The sequence below is a fragment of the Neolamprologus multifasciatus genome, chromosome 13 (assembly GCF_963576455.1).
Source record: "Neolamprologus multifasciatus chromosome 13, fNeoMul1.2, whole genome shotgun sequence".
In the NCBI taxonomy this organism is placed as follows: domain Eukaryota; kingdom Metazoa; phylum Chordata; class Actinopteri; order Cichliformes; family Cichlidae; genus Neolamprologus; species Neolamprologus multifasciatus.
Window position 1 is genome coordinate 7,427,896 of NC_140451.1, and position 19,875 is coordinate 7,447,770.

Sequence of the window (19,875 nt, forward strand, 5' to 3'; positions counted from 1 at the left end):
GTGGAGGTAGCTTATTCCAGTGGTTCCAAAGGAGTTCCAAAAGTTGGACACCCCTGCTTTAGACAGATAAATGGATAGACTGTTTGATGAGTTGCACCTTTTTAGGCCATAAATACATTAAATGAATTCATGAATTCAAAATCGTCATATTTTCTTTGGTGAAACTGATACCTGATAGAGACTGAAGACGTCACTTGGATGAGTTACAAAATGTTTCTCCCACTGAAAACGTTACATCCAGATGAACAGAGTCAACTTTTTGGGAAACCTGACTTCTGGGAATGTCAGTCGGTCCCAACTAATCATTATATATTTTGTCATAAGCAGTATATTATAAGATTATCATACCATATGTGTATTACCTAAAAACTAGGTACTTGGTTAATTCAAAGTTTAGCTGATTTTCTACCTTTAAAAACATTAATGAAACATATTAAAGTAGAGAGTATCTTCATAACTCAATAGGAATGTGAGGAAAGTGGTCCTGTAACCAATAATTGCTAAGTGGGTTAGTTGGTAAACTTTTATAGTGTCTATATTGCACAGTGTTGCAACATGAATTCTTGTTGGGGCTGATGTGACTGCTCCCAATGACAGATTTTAAGCTCAGAGGTGGAGAAGTCGAGCCACAAGTTTTCTTTCAATTAAAAAGCAAAACAATAAAAAAACTCCAAAATGAAAGTCAGTAGAAGCAGGACAGGATGTGTGTGTGTGAATGAGATGGAGACAGGTGTAATGGTAAACATGGAAGTAATAAGTGATGGTAATAAGTTTAAATACCTGGGATCATCCATCCAAAGCAACAGACGCAAGAGTGGTGAATAAGACAGTGAATGCAGGGTGGAGTGGATGGAGAGGAGTGTCCCTGCTGTGATCCGGAGATGGTGGCAGTGACAAAAAGGTAGGAGGCCGAGCTGAAGATGTTAACATTTTTATTGGGAGTGACCAGGATGGACAAAATTAGAAATGAATACATCACAGGGGCAACTCTGAGCGCTTTGAAGGCAAAGTTAGAGGAAAGGCTGAGAAGGTTCAGACATGAGCAGAGGAGGGATGGAGGGATGGAATGGAGATGCCAGACGGGAGGAAAAGTGGAAGACCACAGAGAAGATACATGGATGTAGTGAAGGAGGAGATTGTGAAAGAAGTGGCTGCTGGACATAGAATGAATCTACACAGATGCTCCACTGTGGCAGCTCCTACAGGGAGCAGCCAAAAGATACAACAGCAGATACCAAAGACAACAAAGCATCTCTGCTCTGTCAGAAGTGCAGCCTTCATTGTCCCACAGCAGTGATGACACCAGCAAAGCGCGTTTAACTGCATTCTCACAGACTGCTTTGGATGTTTCTCCCAGGTCAGCACATATTGACATACAAAGTGTCAATATGTGATGACCTAGTAGTGAGACTGAGTTGAAGTGGCAGATTAACTACAACAAAACTACACACAGGCACCTACGTGATACCTTATCATTGTCTACATGGGTATGCCAACAGATTCCTCTGTGTTCTGAATAAACATGATATCCCAGGTTTTAAAAAAGGCCCTGTAACCAGAATGCCCATGTCCATGAGAGCACCCTGTTATTCTCAGGGACTAATAGGATTGCTACTGGCTCCAGGCTTGCATTACACCTTCTAACCTCTGCACCCCTCCTTGCCGCCTTGTTTTGAAATTGTAGCCTCTGTTATCTAGTGGTAAAATGAGCTTTTAAAGACCTATGAGAATCATTAATTTAACTAGTCATAGCAGAAGGGGATTGGCTAAATGCAATGGGGGCAAACTCTTAATAAGGCGCCCTGGTTCCAGGGATGTAACTGGAGGAATTAGGAGAGTATTTAAGTCCAGTGGCTTCTTTGTCTTCAGCGAGGTGCACACTTTGGAAAGTCCCACCATTCCCCTGCTGCTGTATCTCTTTCAGATTAAAGAAATTCCTGCAGTTCTCCTCACCTTCACGTTTTCCTGTCAAGTTGTTGTCAGAACGAGGACCTGGTCAAGACCATTTCAGTACAGAAGCATTAGTAAGGGCTGTCACACTCACATGTTCCCAGGCAGAAGCTATCAGCAGCTGGTGTGAAGGAATCCAACTCCAGTGGCAGTGACCCCCAAGATTTACTCCCCCTCCTCCTCCCTCTCCTCCTCATGTGCCTCTTCTTCTTCTTTCCTTTCTTTACCCTCTTCATCATATCACCCTTACGCTGCCTCCCCCAGAGAGACAGCTGCAGAACACATTACATTATTGTGTGTGTGTTTTGGGGGGTTTGCAAGAAAAGTTTTTTAAAAAGTCGCGAGGACACAAAGAATTAATGGAAAGAGTGTGAGAGGCAAGGAGAAACAGCATTCGACACAGTGGCATGATAAGGCACCTTGAACTTTTGCTGACACATACAAACGTGTTGCTGCAGTCTGCTCTCAAAAACATTTGGATCTGGTTTGAAAACAACCCCTATATAGCCTCTTCAACATATGTCCGCCAGATTTACATCACTTGGGTAATGTGTAATTGTGTGTGTGTCTGTGGGGATGGGGGAGAATAAAGAGGATGGAGGCTCCTTTTGTGCTCGTTCAAAAGGACAGTCCTTCCTATGCATATGAACATTCGACCGATCCTTCCCTTCCTGTGCGTTGAGCAGTACGGGTGGTGGGCTGATTCAAGTCCAATGCTAGTCTTTATGGTTATTTCACCGCAAATTTAAATCATCCATTTCTTGGACGAGCATAAATCTTTTCATGTTCACTTGTCATTGTGTTTGAAACATTTGAAGTCGGCTGTATTAGTTCTACCCTGTCAGAATCAAAGCTCTCTCCTCAAATCATCTATATTATTGTGGTCAGGAAAGCCGGACAACTCGGTTTTAATTCATAACAAAAACCCCTGAGAAAAGGTTTGTTGGTTAATGTTTTCATGATCTCACATGTTCTTACAGTCGAGCAGATTTTGGCACTGCAATGACTTTGCCCCCTCTGAAGGGGCTTCCATCGGTCCTGATGCATTTAGTCAGGTGATAATCTCTGTTTGTTCCCAGAAATGCACATTTCTGACCACAACCCCGTGTTGCTTGCAGTAAAACTATCATTGTGTCATTTGCGTCATTATATAAGTGTTTCCATGTCATGAAGCAAGAGTTTTTTTTAATTATTATGTAGTGTGGGATGAAGGTTTTTGGGGAAAGATTCTTCTTTCTGAATGGCTAAATATACTGTCTGTCTTTGAACAATAAAATGTAATATAGCACTATTTTTCATCTTTGTGAGGTATACTGGAACGTTCAATAAAATCACAAAGACTAGGTGCAGCTGGAAGTTTGAAACCTGATTCAACCCCTTCGGATTCTAATTAGGTGCTGAAAAGCTATAAATTCATCCACCTCTTCTGGACGCACATATATACCAATCAGGCATAACATTATAACTACCTGCCTGATCGTGTTGTTTCCCTTTGTATTCAAAAAAAGACTCCACTAGACCCCTGAAGGTGTTCTGCGGTATCTGGCACCAAGATATTAGTAACAGATCATTTAAGTCCTGTACGTTGTGAGTTGAGCCACCATGGATTGGACTTCTTTGTCCCACAGATGTTCAATTGGATTGAGATTTGGGAAATATGGAGCTCAAGTCAACACCTCAAACTCCAGCGCTAGCTCAACTGTGGCTGAGGAAGACTGTTTCCATCAAAGGGTGTATATGGTCTGCAGGAATGCTTAGGTGGCTGGTACGTGTCAAAGTAACGTCAACATGCATGGCAATGTTGAGCAGCAGAAAACTGGCCAAAAGCATCATTACTGTTCTTCCTTGGAACACTTGATAGATGCTGACTACTGCAGATAGGGAACACCTCAGAAGAACTGTAGTTTTTCTGCTCGTAGCATATCAGTTTTAAGGAAAAAATGTTTACATGCTCCCTAATATATCCCACCTACCAACAGGTGCCATGATGAAGACATAATCACTATTATTCACTTCACCTGTCAGTGGTCATAATATTAGTTATAGCTCAGCGGTCCCCAACCTTTTTTGCGCCACGGACCGGACAATATTTTCTCCAACCGGCCTTGAAGGTGTTGCAGATAAATACAACAAAATAAAACTAGTACCTGTACCGAAAAAAAGAAGATTTATTCATAACACACGTGAAAAGACCCAGGAAAACCGAGTAAATGATAAAAACAATAACAAAATAACACTGAAAACCGATAAAAACCCTGAAAACTATACATTTCACACCTGAGCCTCAACTCTCGCGGCCCGGTACCAAACGACTCACGGACCGGTAGCGGTCCGAGGCCCGGGGGTTGGGGACCGCTGTTATAGCTGATCGGTGTATGCATTACACAAAAGTTATACCAGACGTGTGTCAGCAGGTTTTGTCCACACACAGCTTCAGCTGTGACGATGATATTCCTGATCCCGACTTCCTGACTCTTTGGTTCAGTGGAAAATAGACCAGCTTATAAATATGCTCCTGAAATGCTCTCTGGTGCGTCTTGTGGAATCATTAGCTTTTTTCTTGACTTAGCCTGATCACCTCCACTATATGATGTAACTGGCACAGTGTATCCAGGAGTATTGCTTAGTTGGTATTTGTTGGAAATGTCTTTTTCTTTTTTTAACAATAACATTCTCCTCCATTTTAATGCGACACACACAACACACTCCTATCCCACTGTCAGTGTTGGGGAGTAACGGAATACATGTACCGCCGTTACGTATTTAAAATACAAAATATGAGTAACTGTATTCCGTTACAGTTACCGTTTAAAAAGGTTGTATTCAGAATACAGTTACTTTGTTGAAATAAATGGATTACACGGCGGTACTTCCCTGTTTCATATTGTGGCGGGTCAGGCCTGTTTCGGTTTTGTTTGACATGTTCTGTTGTTCCAGGTGCCATGGTTACAGGGTGACGCTCTCTCTCTCTCTGTTTCCTGGGTGAGAGAGGCCTTTTTGTTGTTGTTGTGCTAAGCTAACAGGCAGAATGCTACAGGTATAGCTCTAAAGAATGTAGCATCATAGGCAGTGTAGTCCGTGCTGCAGGGAGAATGGACTGCCATACACGTTATGTGTCTGTGAGCGAGGAAGGGAGAAAAAGGAAAAGCACGAGCTGTCATCGAGCAGAAACGGGAGCTGGAAGCATGTAAATATAATAATAACCACTGCAGCCAAGAAGAGAGCCTGACGAGCCCAGTTGTAAGTAAGCTATTAAGACTCGACTGTACACCGTGTTCGTGTTCTCCTCCAAAAACAATAAGTTCTGTTGGAGCAGCCTTTCAACGCCTCTCTCTGTCTCTCGCTAGCAAAGTTGTCCCAGACAACAAAGTAAAGCTAGTTTTCGGCTACGAGCCCGACACAGAACCCACGGTATTAGTCAGAGGTCCTTTACTACGGTTCGGAGCCGCAGACCTTCAGTAACAGTAATAAATCACAGCAATAGTACATTCATGTAGTTGTAAACAGCATGATAATATATTAAGTAATCCAAAGTATTCAGAATACGTTACTCTCATTGAGTAACGTAATGGAATACGTTACAGAATACATTTTGGGGCATGTATTCTGTAATCTGTAATGGAATACATTTTAAAAGTAACCTTCCCAACACTGCCCACTGTCCTCAGTACTGATCTTCTGTCAGATCCCAGCAGCGTTGCAGACATCTGTCCAACAGTGAGTGCTGAAGGGTCAGTGATGGAGTAAAGCACAAATTTGCAAGCTAGATCTTACTAAAAATGACCAAAAAAAATATCATGATTGGGTTATAACAGGGGTTTCCAACTCCAGGCCTCGAGGGCCGGTGTCCTCCAACACAGCTGATTTAAATGGCTAAATTACCTCCTCAACATGTCTTGAAGTTCTCCAGAGGCCTTTGATTTGATTTGTGTGTTGACTCAGGGTGATATCTAAAACCTGCAGGACACCGGCCCTTGAGCCCTGGAGTTGGACGCCCCTGGGTTAAAACATTCCCTCTCAAACCCTGAATCCTCAGAAAGGATGTGAAACCAATGGCTCATACAAACACTATGGGTCACACATTATGAAACACCACTGATTTTGACAAAATGACAGCATCTATCACTCTGGGCATGAGAACTGGCTCGTTGTGTTGAAATCAGCTCCATTTCGCAAAAAGCAGCTCAAGCTATTTAAAGAAAACACAAGAGTACCGAGTGTGCTCTGTTGATGCATTCATGCAAGTCATGGCATGGGTTTGTATTGAGTTTATGGGCAATTGTTAGTTGATTGGTTATTACATAAGTGCTTGTATTCTTTTAGTATTTTTGGCAGCTAGCTTCAGGTCCATTGCCACCGACCTCTGCAACTTGAATATAGGGCAAATGCTGATTTGCACGTACCACAGAAAAACAAAGACTCATACACAATATATGTGGCTAGCCAGAAATCAAAGCATCATAAATGGCATCTACATTGTATATGATGAGTTACTTATGAAGCCAAATAAGAAGAAGAGTTTACGTGATGACCAGAACTAGGAAAACACATCGTCTAGTCATGCAAATGAACCCTTGCACATGTGTGAGTTTCTGTGAATGAGTGTCCCTCTGTGTGCATTTGATTGGCAGGGTCCACAGTACGGTATGTCCATATGTGCTCATGTCAATGAGCCTGCAGTAAGCCGCGGTATTGTCTCAGTGTATTAGCAGAGTGTTAATCATTGTGTGAGCCAGTGTGCAGTTTGTGGCAGGACTGTGGATGTGGCTCCTTCATTAAAATGTTAACCAGGCCACATGGACAATGGATGCACTGTTCGGCCTGCTGTCCTCTTCATGCTGGACTGTGTTTCTCTTTCTCCCTTCCCTTCTCACTCTGTGTGTGTGTCTCTCTCTCTATGCCCCCTCTTCTTCCTCTTTATCTTGTGAAACATTGGCCTTGACTGTCGTTGAAACCACAAGCCCACAAAGCCCCTCTTTTTTTTTTTGTCTTACCCTCCATCTCTCACTTTTTTCTTACACTCCTTTGTGTCAGTTTCTTTTCTTCTGCGCTGTGGTTAGGGTGTCAGGGCTCTTTAGTTTCAAACTGAATACATTTCAACTCTGTATGAACCACACAAGTCATAAATCTGGTTATGCTAAGGCTGATGTTACTGAATTACCTTTACATGTGTATGTAAAATGTACGTGGGTGCTCGTACGTCTTTGCGCACACGTGAAAAGATCTCGGTAACAGGATACAGCAGAGGAGATTTTCACGTGTGCGCATGTGTGCTGGGGTCACGGTGACATTAGCAAAAAAATTAAAAAATGAGCAAGTCAGTGGTGAGTTTGGACTTTGTTTAAAGGACTATAAATACGTGTCAGTGTTTGTGGCTGCAGTATTAAATGCCATTTAACTGTTCAGTGCTATTCCACCAGGAGTGTTTCCCCGTGCAACGTAGCTGGTTCACCTGTCCCCAGGGATCAGCACATGAGCTGGGGCAGAGGCGAGGGGTAAGGGGGAACAGTCTAGAGGAAAGGTGCTGTGAGGAGGGGTGACGGAGGGGATGTGGTACCCCCTCTAGAGAACAGTGCTCTGCATGTAAGGCTGTAACAAGGATCAAAGTGCCCCTGACACCCATGGATCCCATGGGCCATGTAGCCCTGTACCCAACCCCAAGCCCCCTACCATCATCCCCACACATCCAAGCATCAAAGGAACTATCGATCGTAACTGAGTAACAGGTGGGGAGATTTGTGTGTGTGCATGGGAATGCGTGTGTGCGTGCATGTGTGTGTGTTTTCAGTCACCCATCTTTCAGCACTGCAGCTGGGCAGCTATCTCCTGGCAAAGAGGAGACACTTCCTCTTTGCTAACCACTGTTTCCTCTGAGAGAAAAACCCTCTTTGGTGCCATTTCACCTCTGGCACTCACTCACACAAATTCAGCGACACAATTAGATCTACACACAGCTATACATAACCTAAAATGGCAATGACATATTATGCTATCACACGTCTTGGTGTGATGACACATGAATGAACGTTTTCTTTTGACCTGTGAACTGAAACAGTCATGCCATCAGCAGATCATGTGGGAAGACACTTTCAACTCCCTGACCACAGGAAGCTGAAAGGAATAAAAGAGGAAATGAAATCATTAGTTAGTGTCTTTCTTCCAGTGTGGCAATAGAGGGAAAAGCACATGATGGGGGAGTGGTAAAAAACAGGAAGAGGCAAAACTGTAACTAAGACCTTTGCTGCAAATTGAGCATGTCTGCCAGAAATGTTTCTTCTTCTTCTCTCTCTCTTTCTCTCTGTCATCTCACACACACACACACACACGCACACACACACACACACATACACACACACACACACACACACACAAACACACACACAGACAAAATATTCAGTCACCTACATTTCCACTTTGCAAATTACAGCCTGAATTACGGCCCCCACCAATCATGGCATGCATCTGTCACCAGCCCACCAATCACCGTGCTTGTCGCCATGCAGGGCGGTCGAGGCAGGCTTAAAGTGGTCATTTTCTGCTAAAGCCTGTAGTTAGAGTTCCTGGGAACAGGAGGTCGGCCATTTTGGCGCCCTGCAGACCTTTGCAGAGCTGGCTTGGATTGTAAGACTTGTAAATGTAAATATCAAACCCAGTTTGCATCATAAAGCTGCACACCGTGCTTTACTATCTGATTTTGTTACAAGACTTTTTCTGCTGGAAGCACCCAGAGGAGACATTTGTCACTGACGGGTTTTATAATAATTCGTAGTCCGAAATTTTGAACTAAGAGATGCCACATTTGATATGTGCTCGCTCAAAATAGATAGCTTTGCAAACCTGCTATGTGTGTGACTCAGCCACAAACTATGCAGGAGTTCTTCCAAGCTGTGGGGAATGTTCAGGACCATGGACCAAAAGAGTACATAAGTCCGAATTACAAGAAAACGAGCAATTTTAATCACTTACAAAACAATGGGCAATTAGGTACTTTTTATGCTTTTTTTTAAAAAAAAGTGTGTACTTCTGCATGCAGTGAGTGTGCAACTATAGTTCCGAATTTCATTCATCTATTTGTGTGTTTGTTCTCTTGCAGGTCACAGAGGGATTCTGACACAATGTGACTGAACGACAAACTCCTTTTCAAGTGCATGAATGTAAGAGTGTTTTTACGCCTAGAATTCATTTTTTCTGGTGCGAATCTGTCAATTAATTTGTGAACTTGCACCCTTTTGAGACAGAGAAAAAACAGAGAAAACAGAGAAAAATCCAAGTAGACGCCAAGAAATTCAAAATGTGTCTTTACGAACTACGTGAGAATGTACAGTCTGCTTGTTCACCAGATGTGTTTGGTGCAGAAGCAATAAGAGTGAATACAGGAGGAATGTGGTATGTTCTTTACTGTCCTAGATCCCAGAATTCAATGACATTTAATTCAGTTTTATTTATATAAAGTCAAATAACAACATCAGTCACCTTAAGGATTTGTCTTGTAAGGTAATAATACAGAGAAAACCCTGAAAATTAGACCACTCCGTATGAACAAGTTCTTTGCGACAGTGGGAAGGAAAATCTGTCCTTTAACACAGCGGTCCCCAACCCCCGGGCCCCGGACCGCTACCGGTCCGTGAGCCATTTGGTACCGGGCCGCGAGAGTTGAGGCTCAGGTGTGAAATGTATAGTTTTCAGGGTTTTTATCGGTTTTCAGTGTTATTTTGTTATTGTTTTTATCGTTTACTTGGTTTTCCTGGGTCTTTTCACGTGTGTTATGAATAAATCTTTTTCGGTACCGGTACTAGTTTTATTTTGTTGTATTTATGCGAGACACCTTAAAGGCCGGTCCATGAAAATATTGTCGGGCATAAACCGGTTCGTGGCGCAAAAAAGGTTGGGGACCGCTGCTTTAACAGAAAGAAACCTGCAGCAGAACCAGGCTCAGGGAGGAGCAGCCATGACTGCCACGACTAATGCAAACCACCCACGGCTACGGTAAGTCTTTAGCTCAAACTTAACAGAACAACATAACAAGCAACATAAACATCGTAGTTGAGTCAGCTCAAGATCACCTCCTCCAAAGGGTTCTCAGGCAGCTGCTTTGGTCCACATCCAAAACGAACCAGAACCACAGTTGGATTTAAACAGACTAAAACACCCCGAGACTCCATGCTAAAGTGTCTGAAACACTAATAATTTCAACAAATTTCCTCTTCATCCCCAGACTTATTTTTTGTCATTCAGCACCGAAGAAAAACCTAATTAGGTGGGCAATGTTCTCTTGTCTCTGGACCAAACATCATGTGGCATCCATGTGACAAACCTCTTTATCAAACCACTTGATAGAAATTATATTAGTCAAACTGAGACTTGATTTAATTGTATCAAGTCTACCTGGTTACTATTTTCATGCAGTTCATCTATCCACACTTAACATAAAATTTCACAAAATGGGCAAAGGACTGTGAAATTTTAGGCTCCAGCGCCCCCCGCGACCCTGAAAAGGATAAGCGGAAGCGAATGGATGGATGGGCAAAGGACTGATCTGGATCACTTTGTTTAAAACGGTGAGAAATCTCATTGGATGAGATGATGGAAGACCTATTCGAACATCCTTCAAGTTTTAATTATTTTGAGACTCAACTTAGAATTCCTTCGATTACATTTTGACTTGGAATTGTCGTGAGAAAATGAATTAGAATGAATTAAATGAATTAGACTTACTCTGAGTGACCCACACTTATCCAGGCTTTGAGTTCTGTCCTGAAGGCCTTGAGACTCGAGGTAGACTAGCTTCAAGATGTAACATTTGGCTTGGGCTTGTTATTCTGCTGAGACTTGACTTCCATTCGTCCTGATTGTTTCACTGTTCCTTGGCTTTGATTTACTTTGATCAGATATGAGGCGTGACTTGGACTTACCTTAAGACACGAATTGGACTTAATCATCTCAAAACTATGACAACACTTAACACTTGATTTGAACTGTAAATCGTCTGGAGATTTGGCTCGGGCTTGTTTTGACTTGACTTGGACGCAGTAAAAACAGCTCAATACAGCTTGTACACAGCATGTAAATAAACCTGTGTAATGAAGACATTATGTTACAAGATTACAGTGTGTTTTGCAAATGTGCCACACATTCCCATTTTGAGTTCAACTCTCCTGACCTTGTGCATATGACACATCGGCTCAGGAATGAGTGTGCTGGGATGAAGTTCCCTGTATAATCTCCACCGAGCGTGATGAACCATCACTCATCATGAGTTACCTCACAAGCTCAGAGTCGGCCGCAGGAAATTAGAGAGCATCCAGAGACGTGCGTGTCATTTCACAGTCCAAGCGTAGGAACAAGTGTGTGCGTAGTGGTTTGCTTCTGTTTGTGCGACCGTGTGCCTGTGAGCAAAGCTACTGCTGGTAAGTGGTTTCAGTATTTTGGTACACATGCATGAGTGCACTGTGGGATTTGCCGTTTGCTGTGTGCGCGTACTCTAAGTGGTCCTCCTAATCACAGTCCTTAAGGTTGTGTGATCACAGGCCTTCCCGAGCAAAGCCAACCAAAACTACTGAGTGACAGACAGACTCAGAAACACACACAAACAAACAACAGGGACATCTGCTGTGACAAACACAAAATATTAGAAACACTTTTGCTATTACTACCAAATCTTTAGAAATGTCTTCCCTCACTCTCATTTAGTCTATCTTCCTTCATGGTCACTGTCTTCACACTTGAACGCCACACAGACATAAACTCTCCGGTTTACACGCGTGTGTGGGATCCTGCAGCGCCGCTCCAAACAGGCAACCCTGGGACAGAGGGTGAGAGTAGGGGGCTATTGTTTGTGTGTGTCACTGAGAGTTGTCTTTACTCAGATTAGTAACTTTGAAAAGAGGCTAATTAGAGAGGTGTTGTGTCACTGCTGTTGAAAAGAGGTTAGCTGTAAGAGCCAATGACAGGCTAGAAGCATCTTGGGTGTCTTGAGGACACTTTATGATAGGGATGTGGTGCGCCGTGTGTAATGCTCTTGCTGTCATGTGGCTCAGGTCAACAATGGATGTGTACGTGGGCATGTGTGGGTGGTTGCTTCTGTGTGTGGCACACACGTAGTGTATAGACAGAATGCAGAGATTGGTTGTCCCCTGCATCAGTGTCAGAGTCATCTAAAGCTAAGTTGTATGAAAATTTGTATAAATAATGTCTTTACAGTTTGCATTCTGCAGTACTTGTCTCTCTGTTATATGCACCATTAAAAAGGTGTACAAACTGCTAAAGAAGCCCAAAGCAACCAAATTTAGACTTGAAAGTAAAGTGCTACAAGTTATCGGCTAATGCTAGCAAGCTTAGTTAGCAAGCTGCATTTATAAAATATATGGGCGCAACGCATACACAGACATATCTGCTAAATAATGCTAAGTAACATAAGTAATAAAAACAGTAGAATTTTAAATGTTTACACCAATAGAAATGCTCTGGGCGACATTAATATCACAAATAGAAAGCTGCAGTTACTGGTTAGACAAAGCACACAGGCAATGTCTACACCTCCTTGTGTTGGCACAGCTGTCAAAGTATCAACACTCCTAACTTTAACTCTACTCTAAGCTGACTTGCTTTTGTAGCCAGGATCGGATGTCTGTTAGTGGAACTGGCAGTTCTGTCTCTACAAAACCATAGAAATACACAATTCTGGCAGCCCTTAAAATAGCAAAAGACATTTCTGATTGTCAGCATGTGTTGTCATTCCACAGACTACAGGAGAATCTCAGCTTACAGGTGTTTGCAACACAGGATTAAACTAATTTTTACTTGACTTTTTATACAAAATTGTTGGCTGTAGTCATTTATCCTGTGTTGCAAAGTCTGATCTGTGTGTTGAGTACTGGATTTAACCTTTTTCACAAGTGATGAGTGCAAGAACTACATTTAGCCCTTACCTTTGTTTCCTGAGATATGTTTTGTCCATCCATCCATCCATCAGTGCTCTTCCAGTTATCCTTATCAGGGTTGCAGAGGCGGGTGGTGGGGTTGGAGCCTGTCCCAGCTACAGTGGGCCAAGAGGCCAGATACACCCTGGACAGACCCAGCCAGTCTGTCGCAGGGGTAACGCTGAGAGTCAGACAACTATTAACACTTAATAACAATTTAGAATCACCAGTTAATCTAACCCCACTAACTGCATGCCTTTGGACTGTGTGAGCCCCAAAGAACCTACGCAAACACCAGATTGTGGAGTTGAACTCTGGACCTTCTTGCTGTGACGCAACAGCACGCCACCATGCGGTCATACGTTTTATCATTTTGTAAGATAGCTGAATGATGTCAGTGATGTAGAACACGTATTTGCAACCAGCCTGAATAACATTCAGCCATCCAAATGCCTGGAATTACTATAGGGCTTTGGAGTTGACGTCACGCCGCAATGTTTTGTGGGACCGCGACGCCATTTTCCGGGTCCACAAATCAAAACAAACACACTGTGTTGGAATGACGACCACAAGAAACATGCTTAAAAGCAGCTCAAAAGAAAACGGACGGTATAGAGACCGATTGTGTCTCCGATTGTGAAGCGGCGGTACTTGAAAAAAATAGAGTGGATCGCAAATGTGGACCCATATGAAATACGGCAGTGGAGTAAAGACCCAGACGACTTACCGCCACTGTCCTACCCCGATATCTTTACGTATCTTGTTTGTGGAGTAAGCGCTTACACTGCGAACCAGTTTCGTCGCTGGAGGCGCACATCCAATTTACTAACGGCTGGGTGCAAGATTTGGCTATTTTCAACCTGTGAGTACGTCGTCATTCAAACCAAGGTAAGTCAGCTGCAGTGCATTGAGTGTAATAGCCATGGTTCACCCCCTACCACAATTAATGTTATACATTTATCAATGAACTGCTAAAATCTCGTTGTCATAATTGTAAAGTTGATGCAAACTACCACATTGATAATCGGGCCAGATATTACAATCATTTCATAGGCAGGCTTCCCTACAGTCGTGCGAAAGAATTAGCGAATCGTTACATAGCACGTATGTCTGCAAAGTCACTCCATTCGATGTTTGTTCGCACTTTCTATAACCTCCGAGACCACCGACGATAATATTATTAAGCTATAAAGAGTGATATGAACATATATAGAACTTACCGGAAGGAAAATGTCCGGTAAGTTAAGTGATATCTGGAGATGGAAGCGAACTGGATATCAGCTCGTCTCACGGCTGCTATCCAGGCTAGACGCCTTCGTTTGGTAAGGTCCGCCATATGAGCTCCCTCATGTTGCTTCCAGGTTGGGAAAGAATAAAAAGACAAACCCTTTTTAAGCTTATTCCTGTGCCGGTCGTGCGATCGAACATTGCAGCCGAACACACAGCAAGTACGAACGATGGCTGTTGTGTGTGCCTTTGCTCCTTTTTTGCTTGTGCTTTGTTTGGACCTGGAAAATGGCGCATCAGTCCAAAATCCTTTCCACGCCCACCCCCGTGACTTCACGCTCCAAAGCCCTATAGTATTATTATTTGGGTGCTTCTCTATGGTTTTTGTTGTTGTTGTTGTTGTTTATTATTGAAATGGTCAAAATGATAAGAAAACCTCCAGAGGAGCAGCACATCAGGGTTGCAACGCTGGAATTCCCAGCTCGTGTTTTGCAGGCTGCTGAGTGTGTGTGGGGGGTCAGGGGTGAGCAGTGGGAGTGTTTGCTGTAGGGGAAGATTTGGACTGGGTCAAAGGGTAAACCACAGGGTAAAGGGAGAGAGTTCAGCCAGTACAAGGTGTTGTTTGATGTTTGAATATGTGTGCTTTTTGGGAAGGGACGGGGGGGTGTTGGATTGACTGCAGTCAGTTCTTTCGCTTGTCAATCTTTTCACGTTTCGTTGTGGGACTTAAGCATGAACAGGAACCTTTTGAGAATGGAGGAACCTGGGTTTAAAATGAAAGCCTAAAGGCCTCGCCGTGGGTGCAGTATTCATAACCTGTCTCTGTATACTCAATGCTCAGTCTTTACACCAGGCTATGTTTAAAAGTTCTCAATGTAATGAGACGTTATGAAGTGTTAAATTCAGTCAATTTTTAGTTTTACCAAGTCGTTCCAGTCTCGCTCCTAAAGCACTTTTTTGGAGTTAGTTCTTGATGCGTGTAAGACTATTTTCTTTTCCCCTGACTGCCAAGTCTTCGAAGAATGATTAAGAAAACAAAAAAGATCTAGATGACGCATGCCATAGGACAGCTCAAGCTCTAGTACTCCATGCTAAGCTGTTTTGGTCATGCACTTAAGACAAACAGCACATTAGTCAGCCCTGATGTTTTGGCTCATCAAGGAGCTTTCTGAAAGATAAACTTTGCAGCAGGGAATACGCGTGGTATGTGTATGTGTGTTTCGGTCTGTGCGTCGCTGTCAGCAGGTCAGTGAGATAACCACTGGCCTGCTGTCAGATCCCTGCAAGTGGCTGACCTGTCACTCCAACCTGCAGGCCCCGCCCCTCCCCTATCAACACCATAGGTTGAGTGTTGAGTATTCAGGCGTCTGGATAGTATCACGCACACACACACTCACGCACATGCACGCACATAATAGTGCACAGTGTTTTTATCCCACCACCGATCAAGCGTCAAAATTTACTTTGCTTCTCTCTTCACCTCGGCCCAGATTTAACCTGGAACTTTTCACCCTCAGATATGATTTCCAAATCAGAATATGAATCAGCTCCCGTTCCAGGTCTTTATCCTCTTCAGCTGTTGTGTGCTTCTGATTAGATCCTCTTCTCTTCCCTGACGTCAGCAGGGCTGCTCCCCTCGGGTTACATTCAAACACACATGCTCACACCTGGGAAACACCCCACACAGGCCTGAACTGCCGTGGTGCTTCACAGGAAGCGCTGCAGGAATAAGTGCCTAGCTCAGGACATCAGCACTGGCTACAAATCTAATCTGCAACGAGATAATCTTTAATCTTTAACCATGGGTTTCCATCAATAAAATCCTGACTGACTGTCACGGACACCCTCGCCTCGATGTGTTTTTGATCAGATTCTGTCCTCTTCCTTGACGTCAGCGCGTCTGCTTCCCTGGCTGGCTGTTTATTTTCATGCAGATCCCAGAGTTTACATGGCTCTGATACAGCACAAAAGACAGCAGAGGAGCTTGGCACGCCTGGGGAAGGAAGCAGAGTTAAGGGAACTGTCAAATGTTTTCATACTCTTATGAAACAGATGCAAAGTCATGCTGCTAGATGTGGAGCTGTATATTCCAAGCTGCAACAAAAAGCTGTTGTAGAGTTTAATCTTAATTTAAATTAGCCAGATCCAGTTTCAGGAACATGTCACACAGAAACATCAACTTTTGTGTGTCGTATTACAGTGTAGTATAAAAACACTGCAACTGAGACTGGACTTTACATCGTTGCACATGGTTTTGGTGGAACTACATTATGGTTTCTGCTGCCAGTTGAACAATTTTCTTTTATGAGTTGATTTTCTGGAGACCCTGTCTCAGCCAACGGGTTATTTTTGCAAGCAGTTATTACGTTGATACTTTAGAGTTTGTCACCCTGGTCACCTAAAAAATAATGGAGCATACCGGTATGCTAGGAAAAGGGTGTGTTTTAACCAAGATCATTATTTTCTTTCCCAACCAAGTATTTATTGTGCCAAACCTAACCAAATAGCAAGATAAACTGAAAATCATAATTGGCCGCAGAAAAAATGTTTAAACTCCAGTGTCCTGGATAAAGGTTAGACACATTTCAACTGGGCTTATTAGTTATAATGAGAATGAAAAAGGAAGTAAGGTAACAAGATGTATCTATGTCACCTTACGACCTCCTCCCTTTGTGAGATGCTGATTGGACATCTGTACGGGTGAACAAAACATCTGACTAATGTGGGAGTCTAGATTTTGTTTACTGTTTAAACTTTTAATCGTGCCCATTCCACAAATGCAACTCCATATTTTGTGACCTCAACAGCGACAGGTCCACTGCCAGCATTCAAACAGGAAGTAAATATTTTTTCTACAGTTATTGGTCTATTACTATATCATGGTATTAATTACTATATATCTATTACTTGGTTTTCAGCTCTGAAATGGACAGTTAAAGGTGGTTCAGCAACCTTTACCATGGCTGGAGTAAGGGTGACAATATCGGGGGCTCTTTGGTGTGGATATACGTTCATGTGAAGCAGAGTTTTCACAGAATTCTGTGCCGTCTTGTGAAAACAGTTACCCCATGATTTTGTAGCTTGTAGAATCACCTTTAACAGCAATAACTTGAAATATTCATTTTCTGAGACTTTATCAGTCTCTCTCATCGTTATGGAGGATTTTAGTCCAGGTCTGGCCTTGTGACACATTGACTCTTTTCTTTTTCAGTTAGTCTTTTGTAGATTTGCTGCGGTGTCTGGCATCATTGTCCTGTTGCAATACCCAAATTGAACCAAGCTTTAGTTCTCAGACAGATGGCCTAGATTACTTTGATATAAAGCGAAACTCCTCCACAGCTGATTTATTGATTGCAAGGTGCCCAGGCCCTGTGACTACAGAACAAGCCCAAATCATTACCCCTCCACCACCGTGCTTGGCAGTTGGTATGAGGTGTTTGTGCTGGTATGCTGTGTTTGGTTTTTTGCCAAATGTGGAAAAAATCCAAAAAACACTGTTCCAAAAATGTTGTGGTTTGTTCAGACATACTGTCATGAACTTTGACATTTGAGCTCTTGGGTTTTTTGCAGATTCTCTGAACATTGTAGAGGTGCTCACACTTACTGATAATCAGTTAATCAAGTGCAAGTGATTCACAGCACCAGGCTGCAACTTACCCTATTAATTTTTATGGAAAAAAGTTTTCACATGACTGCCTGTTAAAACTTTCTTTTGCGTATGACTGTCAGTGTGCGTGTCATAAAAAGAGCAAAAAAGCTTCCAGGGCTGACCAGACTGGTTTGAGGTTAATTTTTTCACATCGCTGTAACCAGTTCCAATTAAATTCTATTCAGTTTTATTTATACAGCACCAAATCACAACAACAGGCACTTCATATTGTAAGGTAGACCCTACAATCATATGACCCCCTATGAACAAGCACTTTGGGGAAAGTGGGAAGGAAAACCTCCCTTTTAACAGGAAGAAACCTCCAGCAGAACCAGGCTCAGGGAGGGGCGGGGCCATCTGTCGCGACCGGTTGGGGTGAGAGAAGGAAGACAGGATAAAGACATGCTGTGGAAGAGAGCCAGAGATAGCCAGTGGTCTTAATGTGGTAAAGCAACAGAATAAACTAAACAACCGAGGTATTCATTTTCCATTTATCACCATTTTTTGTATAGGTCACCCTTTAGTGTATTATAATGATGCTACTCTATAACTTCAGAGAACTTGTGTTAACATTTCAAATAATCAAGAAAAAATGAATACCACTTTGTCCTTGTGGTAATGACACAGTTGAGGGCTGAGACACCACGTTTATCATGTAGCAAAAAGAGACAATAACTGGTAATACTCACCTGTGCAGTGTCATCCAGTGTCTAACCCATTGTTATGAGTGCAGGTCATTTTACAGAACACAGACAGCTCCAGTCATGGGAGTAAAAACCCTTAGTGTATATTTCATTACACAACCCATCTAGAGAAAAAAGCTCATGAATCAAAGATGACTTGGAAGGATATTTTTTATGTAATCTAAATAAAACTTAAATACAGAGCATGTGTTTTTGATTTGTTACTTAAAACATTAGACATGACTATGGGGAAAGTTTATTGCTGCTGTATAAACTATGATGCAATTCAGGTATGAATAATACTTAAAAAAAAGCAAACTAGGTATTTTGGTGTATTTTTTTTGGCTTTCAAACGCATTAATTTGTTACACCAAGTTGCTTGGATTTGATTATCTAACTAGCAACAGAAACAACATAGCCCCACCAGTGCAAACACTTTATAATTCTTTTGTCAGAATTCCTGCAAATACTCTACAGCCAAGCAAGTAGGACTTTTACATTATTAATATATCAAATATTTAGCAGGTGAATATTTAACGCGATCAATGTTATAGCAACAATTTAGCAAAGATAAATGTTAGACACTAGCACAAACTTGTCCAGTTAGTTGGCATTTAAAGGTGATAGATTATGTTCAGACTTAAATATGTTTGATTTAAAGGTGTAGAGAAGTTGGGCAAGCATTATTATTAGGTTATTATAAACACATTAGCAATGGGAATTCATCTGTACACAGCAAATCCAGCATGTCCAAATTAACACTGTCAGATTTGATTTCAACACTTTTAAAGTGTCTATATGGGTCCACACCAGAGAGTGTTAATTTAACTCTTTTTGGAGAGTTGGTATGTTAACTCTGATTTAGTGTTAAACACCAAATCTCTCTGGAGTTGATAATTTAACACTTGGTGTTAAGAGTTTATATATTAACTCTCAAAGAGTATTTTAGTTTAACTACGTAAGAGTTATCCTCTAATTAATTCTAAAAAGCGGGAATTTTACTGTTCTGAACTTCTAGAAATTTCTTTTGGAAATAAACATTTACTAAAAAGACGCAATGGTTTTTGAAAAACATTTATTCTGAACTGTGCACCACAATTTCAAAACATTTTCTGAAAGATGTAACAGTGTACATGTTCTCACTTTCATTAGAATTTCGTTTATCAAAAGGTCTGACATAGGTGAGCTGGTAAATGCAAATAACAGCATTCTCATCACTTATTTCAATAAATACAAAATACAATACGCATGTCCTTCATTCATCACTTTGTGGAACTTCAGCGCACTTCTGCTCTCCCCCATATTCCATCTTCACAAGCATATCCTATGTGGAGATTGAATAAAAATTAGTTGACACTAATTAATGGCACAAATCAATTGCAGCACAGTAAAAAAAAAAAGGAATCCTTTTTGAGGCATTACTTGTGTAAAATATTTTCCCAAAAGA